This window comes from Benincasa hispida, unplaced genomic scaffold, assembly GCF_027475165.1.
Source record: "Benincasa hispida cultivar pf3 unplaced genomic scaffold, pf3_genome.v1.1 HicScf326, whole genome shotgun sequence".
NCBI lineage: Eukaryota > Viridiplantae > Streptophyta > Magnoliopsida > Cucurbitales > Cucurbitaceae > Benincasa > Benincasa hispida.
This window is the reverse complement of record NW_028326411.1, coordinates 1-9,427: the sequence shown is the minus strand read 5'-3', so window position 1 is coordinate 9,427 and position 9,427 is coordinate 1. Positions and strand designations below refer to the sequence as shown.

Sequence of the window (9,427 nt, the reverse complement as noted above, 5' to 3'; positions counted from 1 at the left end):
ATAGACAATGACATGGATGGAAGTAAACTTATATGTCATAAAAGTACACCAAAAGCCTATCGAAATTCTATAACATCAAACTACAATTGATCAACTAGAAACAAATTTTTTACGCATCTCTGCCATCATTTTTTGAAATCTAACCTCAAAACGATTTTCTAATTCGCTTATTTGACACCTAAGTGCTTCTACCTCAACCTCTTTTTGTTGTTCAGATTCTTGAAGTCGTTGTTCGGACTCATTAAGACGACGCTCAAGATCGCGTATAGCAGACGATGATTCAAACAACTGTGACTATGTTATGCCTATGTATGTGTATTCTTATGGGATCAACTTTCCAGCAATCCCATTGGAAAATAAACACAGAAGACTTCTTTGGCACAACTGCAAATCAAAACCACCAAACAAAGAAATATCCATGGTCATTTGTTAGAAAAGCTTAGCTAAATTCATGGAACTTTTATTGACACAAACAACCTAGATTCGATCACAGAAAATGCAACCGATTTAAAGATTCAAATTGTTTCTCGAATCATGACGCCACTTGTTCTAGTAAAAGCAGTATTTGACACTCAACAACTGTTGTGATATCAAATGATAAAATAACTATTATGAGAAAGAGAAACAGTAGTATAAAGCTTCATGCTCTTATTGACTCCTAAGATTTCAACATTGACTTCCTTAAAATAACTTGTGGCCGAACACTGTAATGACGGTTATGTGGAAGATATGGCAGGAAAGAAACTCGAGATTTTCTCATGCTTTTTGGTTTTTACTGTGTAAATATATGAAATCTTTTAGGAGGCGTTAGCCGTTAAGGGAGTAAGGAGTGGAGTTGTTTAGTCTGAAAAGTTGTAAAGAATAAGTCATACCATTGGTATTTTTTTAGTCGTAGGAGCCTACAGTGATAGAAGATTCTATAAATATGACATTAATGGCAAAGCAAAAAATTAGATACGAGAAAAGAATGGCTTACCTCGGATCATAGCACCATGAAGATCTGCAATGAGAAGATTCGAGCTAACGCATCTCGCCTGCAAGATTTGAAACTCTGATCACCCAATGAAATAGACAATAGACCACTATTACGGGAGGAAAATTAATTTAATAAAAAGGGGCCAAAATCAGTGTGAAAAAGGAACAGATAGATTTAGGGGAAAAAATATAGAATAGGAAAATGATAGTCAAGAACTAACCCAACATGGTGCAACCGTTGTTTCATATAGCTTTTCCACATATCGTGCATTGGCCAAAATATTTCAAACCTGAAATAGAAAAGCAAAACAATTCATTGTCAAACATAAATGATAGTGACAGCCAAAGAAAACCCATTTGAATGGTTGCTTATGAAGAAGAAGAACAGACTTAAAACTCTATAGAGTGCAATAACATGACTTTGATTTTGAACAATAACCTTCTTAATTCTCCTTTCAATGAATGAGAATCAACAACTTGACTTTAATTCTAATTTCAAGAGAAATAGACACTTTCATCACCACTTTCCTGTTCAGTACTATAAGGAGTTTATTTATATAAACATACACACACAAAAATTATTAAAAAAAAAAAAAAAACACGTGTGCACACACACAACAACAATTCATTGTCAAACATAAATGACCGTAACTCATTTCAATGACAATTTATCCAGAACAAACGTAAAACAAAACAGAGTGCAATAAACATGACTTTACCCAATAACTTTTCGAATTCCATTTTTTATGGACATCAATCAATTACTAAGTGCTAATACTAATTTCAGGATAAATAGACACATTCATCACCATTTTCCAATTCAATCTAATATGGGATAAAATGGGGTGAGGAGATGGTGATGAGAGCTCTCAACCAAAGAGATAAATGGAACTCACTTGTGGAAATGAGAAGGCAAGTCAAATGTTCCACACTTATGTTGCTTCATGGACATATGCCTTTTGGATCTTTTTGAATTGCTCTGCAAAGCTCTCTTACGAGAGCCAATCATTCCAGCATATTTTGGAACAAAGTTATCAAGAAGGATGCAAGCATCAACTTTTAACTCTTTTGACCGCTTAATGTAACCACTAGTTCTTAGTTCGTGACAGATCCTGTCAACCACTCTTCCTCTATTATTTGAAACCTGCAGAGGTGAGATTAAAGTTAACCAAGTACATACTACATATAGTTCTTTTTCCTGTAACTAGGTATATGAGACATCATACATAACATTGTGGCTATGGTCCAGAACACTACTTTTTGGAGACTTCACCACCTAAAGCCTAACTCATAAAACAACAATTTCCTTTTTAGATGTTATTAAGATTATGTTAATTTTTCACAATTTTTTCATCTTTTTTAAGACAACATTTAAGTTCATAACTGTATCCCAAAAACAAAATTTTAAAAACTTCTCTTTTTACTTTCCAAATTTTGGCTTAGATATTGAAATTGCTTTTGAAAAGCTGGTAGCAAACAAAGAAACATGTGAATGAAGTAGCGTTTATAAGCTTAATTTTTAAAATACAGAAAACCAAAGACTAAATGATAAAAGGCCTTTTAAAGTTTCCATTGAGGACAATTTACATCCATAATTGTTGTGAAACCTGAATTTCCATTTTTCCTACTTAAGCAGATAATTAAGGGAATTAACTAAGTGAAAGCTAAATCTTATGTTGAAAAGAAGGAAATTTCTAAGTGTTGAATAGATTTTTCTTTAGTAGTTTTGAGTTAAAACTTAATTGGTGAAATTTGGCTAAGTGTAAGGTCAAAAAGGACCCATGCGTTGAGTGTTAGGAGACATTAACATATAAGATGAGAAGGCAACATGCGTTTGTAAGGTTGGACGCATGATTGGCTGAAGTATTGGCAAGAGGCATTGCCAAGAGTTGCTCATGCGTTGGGTATGTGTGAGCAAGAGCAGAGAAAGCGAAATGTTGAGTGAAAGGCGTTGGGCAGACGATCATGTATCAACTAAGCAGTGCTACATGATGAGGTAGACGATCGTATAGTAAGTGAGTGGCACTACATGTTGAGGTAGGCGATTGTGTAGGCGGGGGTTAGACGATCGCATAGCAATGCAGGGAGCTAAACAATGAGGTAGGCGATCGTATAGCAATGCACAGAGCTAAGCGATGCGCTAGAAGATCGTGAAGATGCGTGCGACGTTAAACGGTGGGAAGTGACGCACTAGATGACTGGGCTATACAATAGGCAAAGTACTACACGATCAGTGTAAGCACTAGATGATAAGCATAGAAGTTGGACAATAGCGCTAGACGATAGCACCAGACGATGGCGTTAAGCATTAAGTGATGCATGGGCGCTAAGCGATAGAATATACGATGGTGCTATGCAATGGGCATGGGCGCTAGACGATAGTCGTGCTGCGTTAGATGATGAGCAGATGCACTACACGATAGGCGGAATACTAAGCGATGGGCACTATGCAATAGATGCAGACGTAAGGCGATAACGTTAAGTGATGAGCAGATGCGTTTGGTGATAAGGTGTCAGCACTAAACGATGGAGGTAAACGATAGGCGTGGTAACTAAGTGATAGTCTATGTGCGAGATCGGTGAGAGCGAGATCGTTGAGAGATCGTTTACTAAACGGGATCGTTTACTAAACGACTGAGCTACACGATGGGCCATGGAGCTAAACGATAGATGAAGGAACTAAGCGATGGAGTGGTGCTGAGGCTTGCGTTACGCAAGACTGATGAGCTCATCAGGACAAATGGCTTTATCGACGAAAGTCTGAAACAGAGATAGTAGGAGCTGGACGAATAAATATTCATGCAAAGTGAGTTCTATGCATGAAGAAGACACATTAAATAGGAGGTGAATGAAGCTGGGCGTTGGCAAAATAAGAGGAAAACGCTTGGATGTGATCAAAGGAGAAGGTGTCAAGTAAGGGAAAAGGGTGAGATGCCTATAAAAGGAGCAAAACGCTTCATTTTAACCCACAAACCATTTAAGTTCATAAAGATCAATAATAAAGGAGGAAGTAAGAGACATTTGTGTGTCAAACGAAGGAAAAGATGTGTTATCAGACGAAAGTCAGAATAGAGGCACTGAAGGAAGCCGAGTGTACAGGCAGACACAGGCTAAATTCAAACGAGAAGTTATTTCGGACCACTCGTGCAAATCAAGTGATTTTTGGACCAAAAGTTTTTAAATTGAATGTAGATTTGGTGTGAGGGATGCCTTGATGGAATTCTAACTCTAAGACTGTCAAATTCAAGGAAAACGAGAGGTCCTCACCAGTGGGGAAACAGTCGGGCTAGAAGGAGTGAACTCAAGAATCTGAACTATAGCCAAGGAATTTCAAGGCGAAACTCTAAGGGTCCAGTAAGAGAGTAAGGGAAACCGGGTGAATTGGGAGGAAAAAGAAATCTTGGCGGGTCATTATGAGTGGTTTCTTCTTTTACTCTTTTAAGCATATTTAGAATTAATATGTTGTGGTTTATGAGTAAATTCTTATGTTATGAGATGAATAGAAGGTTGGGATGGTAAGAGGGTCTATAGATCTAGAACCTGAGCCCAAAATAAATCCTTACAGAATGGTTAGGGGACCGAAGAATCTAGTTCCTAAGTTTGTGGGAAGGAAAAACCTTGAATGGGATGGTCAGAGGGCAGATGGGCCTAGCTTTTGAGCCCATGAAAGGGAGAACTATATGCACATAGGTTAACGAATGCATATAGATGTGAATTGTTAACTATCTACCATATGTGTAGGTAGGTTGTGAAAAAGCTTCATACGATGATGAAGGTTTGCATTGTAACCTTATGATATAATGTTTATAAGTTGAAAGAAACTTGTATGTATGATCCCACTCACTGAGCTTTATGAAGCTCATTCTGTTATTTCATGTTTTTCTTCCCAGGTAGTGAAAGGTGAGGAGATCCAGGATGCTACTATAGTCAAGGTCTACCACAAGCCACAGTCACACATCCAGGATTTTAAGAGTGGTTGTTGTAAAATTTGTTGTTAAGTCTTGGAATTGTATAAGCATTACATTGCTGTAATAAAATGGGCCTACTTAATCAATTGTTGTTTATTTCCTTGACTTAAAGTTTACTATGTGTAGTAAAGTGGTTCAGATGGACAGTAGGTATCACAAAAAGGTGGTATCTGCGGTCCCTCACACCTCTCCTCGGGCTCGGGGCGGGGTGTGACAACTTGGTATCAGAGCATAGGTTTACGTAAAACTTGGGAGAAGGTTGAGTATAAAGTTTGAGTTGATACAAACTTGGTATCAGAGCATAAGTTTCTGGGAAAGTTTAATAGTTAGTTGATACTAGTTTAGTATCAAAGCATAAATTCTTGGAAACTGAAGGGTTAAGTTTAGAAAACCTGAGGTTTTGAGTTCAGTAAAACTAGAGGGAAGTGTGGTAAAGTAAAGGTTTAAGGAGAAACCTAAGAATTAGTCAAAGTAGACTAAGAGGAATAACAGAAGTTGTAGGACTTAGCAGACAACAGGAGTTGGAACTCACAACGCTACCTGAAGATCTGCCGAGGAAGGTAAGTATGAATTTAAGTTATTCTCATTTAGAGTTTGAGATTGAAAATTTATTTTAGATAGTTTGGTTCAACGACTAGCTAAGAAATGGCTAGGAGAGGTATCATTGACAAACTAAGGAGTTAATATCAGAGTAATGCAGTGGAAGCGTGGTAATAGACAAGGTTATAAGAGTTTGCAACAGAGGTTGTTGTGAAACCTTAAAACCAGAGTTAGTTCGAGTAAATTTCAAGGACAAAATTTTGTTAAGGGAGAAGTAAATGTGAAACCCGGATTTCTATTTTTCCTACATAAGCAGATAATTAAGAGAATTAACTAAGTGAAAGTTAAATCCTATATTGAAGAGAAGAAAATTTCTAAGTGGTAGGCGATCGTATAGCAATGCACGGAGCTAAGTGGTGTGCTAGACGATCGTGAAAATGAGTGCAGCGTTAAACGATGGGAAGTGATGCACTAGACGATCGTACTATACGATAGGCAAAGTACTACACGATCAGTGTAAGCGCTAGACGATAAGCGTAGAACCTGGACGATAGCGCTAGACAATAGCACCAGATGATGGCATAAGCGTTAAGCGATGCGAGGGCACTAAGCGATAGATTATACGATGGTGCTACGCGATGGGTGTGGGCGCTAGACGATAGTCGTGCTATGTTAGACGATGAGCAGATGTGCTACACGATAGTTGGAATACTAAACGATGGGCGCTACACTATAGACACAGACGCAGGGCGATAACGCTAAGGGATAAGCGGATGCGTTGGGCGATAAGCCGTCAGTGCTAAAAGATAAAGGTAAATGATAGGCGCGGTAGCTAAGCGATAGGCTATGCGTGAGATCGGTGAGAGCGGGATCATTCACCAAATGACTGAGCTACACGATGGGCCGTGGAGCTAAATGATAGATGAAGGAATTAAGCGATGGAGCGGTTTTGAGGCTTGCGTTACACAAGACTGATGAGCTCATCAGGAAAAATGGCTTTATCGACGAAAGTCTGAGACAGAGAAAGTAGGAGTTGGATGAATAAATATTCATGCAAAGTGAGTTCTATGCATGAAGAAGACACATCAAATAGGAGGTGAATGAATATGGACATTGGAAAAATAAGAGGAAAACGCATGGATGTGATCAAAAAAGAAGGTGTTGAGTAAAGAAAAAGGGTGAGATGCCTATAAAAGGAATAGAACACTTCACTTTAACTCACAAACCATTTAAGTTCATAAAGATCACTAAGAAAGGAGGAATTAAGAGACATTCGTGCATCAAACGAAGGAAAAGAGGTGCTGATCGGACGAAAGTCAGAATAGAGGCGCTGAAGGAAGTCGAGTGTACGAACAGACGCGAGCTAAATTCAAACGAGAAGTTATTCCAAACTACTCCTGCAAATTAGGTGATTGTTAGACAAAAGTTTTTAAATTGAATGTAGATTTGGTTTGAGGGCTGCCTTTATGGAATTCTAACTTTAAGGCTATCAAATTCAAAAAAAAAAACAAGGGGTGGTCACCATTGGGGAAACAGTTGGGCCAGGGGGAGTGAACTCGAGACTCCGAACTATCACTAAGGAATTTCAAGGCGAAACTCTAAGGGTCCAGCAGGAGAGTAAGGGAAACCGGGTGAACTAGGAGGAAAAAGAAATTTTAGCGGGTCACTATGAGTGGTTTCTTCTTTTACTCTTTTAAGCATATTTAGAATTAATATGTTGTGGTTTATGAGTAAATGCTTATGCTATGTGACGAATAGAAGGTTGGGATAGTTAGGGGGTCTATGGACCTAGAACCTAAGCCAAAAATAAATCCTTACAGGATGGTCAAGGGATCGAAAATTCTAGTTCCTGAGCCTGTGGGAAGGAAAAACCTTGAATGGGATGGTCAGAGGGCCAACAGGCCTAGCTTTTGAGCCCATGAAAGGGAGATCTATGTGCACATAGGTTAATGAATGCTTATAGATGTGAATTGTTAACTATCTACCATATGTGTAGGTAGGTCGTGAAAAAGCTTCATTCAATGATGAAGGTTTACATTGTAACCTTATGATATAATGTTTATAAGTTGAAAGAAACTTGTGTGTATGATCCCACTCACTGAGGTTTTTGAAGCTCATTTTTTTATTTCATGTTTTTCTTCCCAGGTAGTGAAAGGTGAGGAGTTCCAAGGTGCTACTATGGTCAAGATCTGCCACAAGCCATAGTCACACTTCCAGGGTTTTAAGAGTGGTTATTATAAACATTGTAGTTAAGTCTTGGAATTGTATAATCGTTACATTACTTTAATAAAATGGGCCTACTTAATCAATTGTTGTTTATCTCCTTGACTTAAAGTTTACTGCATGTAATAAAGAGGTTCAGATGGACAGTAGGTATCACAAAAGAGTGGTATCTTCAGTCTTTCATGCCTCTCCTCGGGCTCAGGAGTGCAGGCTCGGGGTGGGATGTGACAGTTGTGGCCATCAATTTTTCATTCACGGCAGTCGAGAGGGTGAAACATGCAGGATCACATTCAGTCATATCTTTATATGAAATAAATCAACTAACCATAAGCAAACTGAAAACAAACTGCCTTCCCCACCAAATGAAAATATTAAAAACCAAATGTACAATGAGGGGACCTTTACTGTTGCTTTGATCTCATAACCTCTCCAGAGTCTTGTAGTGGTGCAACTCTTGTCCTGTACTTCCAGTTCTTCAACTCTTCTGGATTCTCTAAGCTAAATTGGCATAGCCATTTCTTCTGAATATTCAAGTCATCAAGAAAGGTGTTAGTCTACGTTTTTGGCTCAGTAATTAAGGGAACAGTTCGTGGTAAATACAACCATACATAGAGCAGCATAATGAGATTTCTAGGACATCTAGATACCATGTTATCTGGTCTTCTAATACAGCCATACAAGGGGTATCCATCTTGCATTTCTAAGACTACCTTTGTGAACATGGTCATGTCAATTTAATTTTATACTTTTGAGCAATTTTATTAATAGTTTATCAGCATCTTGATACCATGTTATCTGGTTTATATGAAATAATTTTTATTTGTTTCCTCACAGTTCAAGTTGGGTTTATATAACTTGTAATTCTAGAACATGATGAAGAGTTAGTGAAAACTAATTCACTTATTGTCAATTTATGACTTTTACCTGTCTTTATTGCAGTAGATAAGCATCTTGATTCGCCATAATGACAAACCTTAAGGCCTCCAAGCCACAAAAGAGGAAGAAAGGCTGGGTAGACATCTTGGTTAATTTTTGATGGATCATAGTTATTTTTGTAGTTCTCCCGATCTCATTCAGTTTCTACTTCATCCAATATCTTGGCGACAAACGATCGGAGAGGAAGTCCTATAAGCAGCGGCAGATTGAACATGAAGAAAATGTCCAGAAAGTTGTCGAATGCCTCAAACAGAGAAATGCTTCGAAGGATGGCCCCATCTGCACTACCCGCAAGCCTTGGCTTGCAGTGGGAATGCGAAATGGTGACTACAAACGAGCACGCCACTTTGAGGTTGATCTATCGGCTTTTCGAAACATACTTAAAATTGCACGAGCACACCTCTTCATTCGTCTGTATATTAGTACCTACAGATGGAATTAAAGCATTGAAATCTAATTGTTGTAATAGAGCAACATAATGAGAAGCTGGAATGGAGAAAAACTAGACGAACCAAGATAGATCTCCCCGAATGAGCCGCTACCGATCTTTTGGCCAAGGCGAAACTTATTGTCGACGCGAGGTTCCATCCAGGAAGGAAAAAGAAGAAAGAGAAGCATAGAAATGGAAGATGATTAGGAGAAGTTGAACATGGAGTCGAGGGAATTGAGTGTGAAGAATTCAAAATTCAGTGCCATGTTGACGCTGAGAAAAGGAATCAGAGGTTCATCAATTAAGAAAGAAATGAAAGAAAGCGAGAAATTGCAATTAGAGATCTAGGGCAGGG

The 9,427-nt window shown here is 38.4% G+C and overlaps 1 pseudogene; it reads right to left on the bottom strand.

Moving 5' to 3' along the window:
- Positions 1-280: 280 nt before the first annotated feature.
- LOC120079884 (ribonuclease MRP protein subunit POP4-like) lies at positions 281-8,006 on the bottom strand (annotated as a pseudogene).
- Between the last annotated feature and the right edge of the window lie 1,421 nt (positions 8,007-9,427).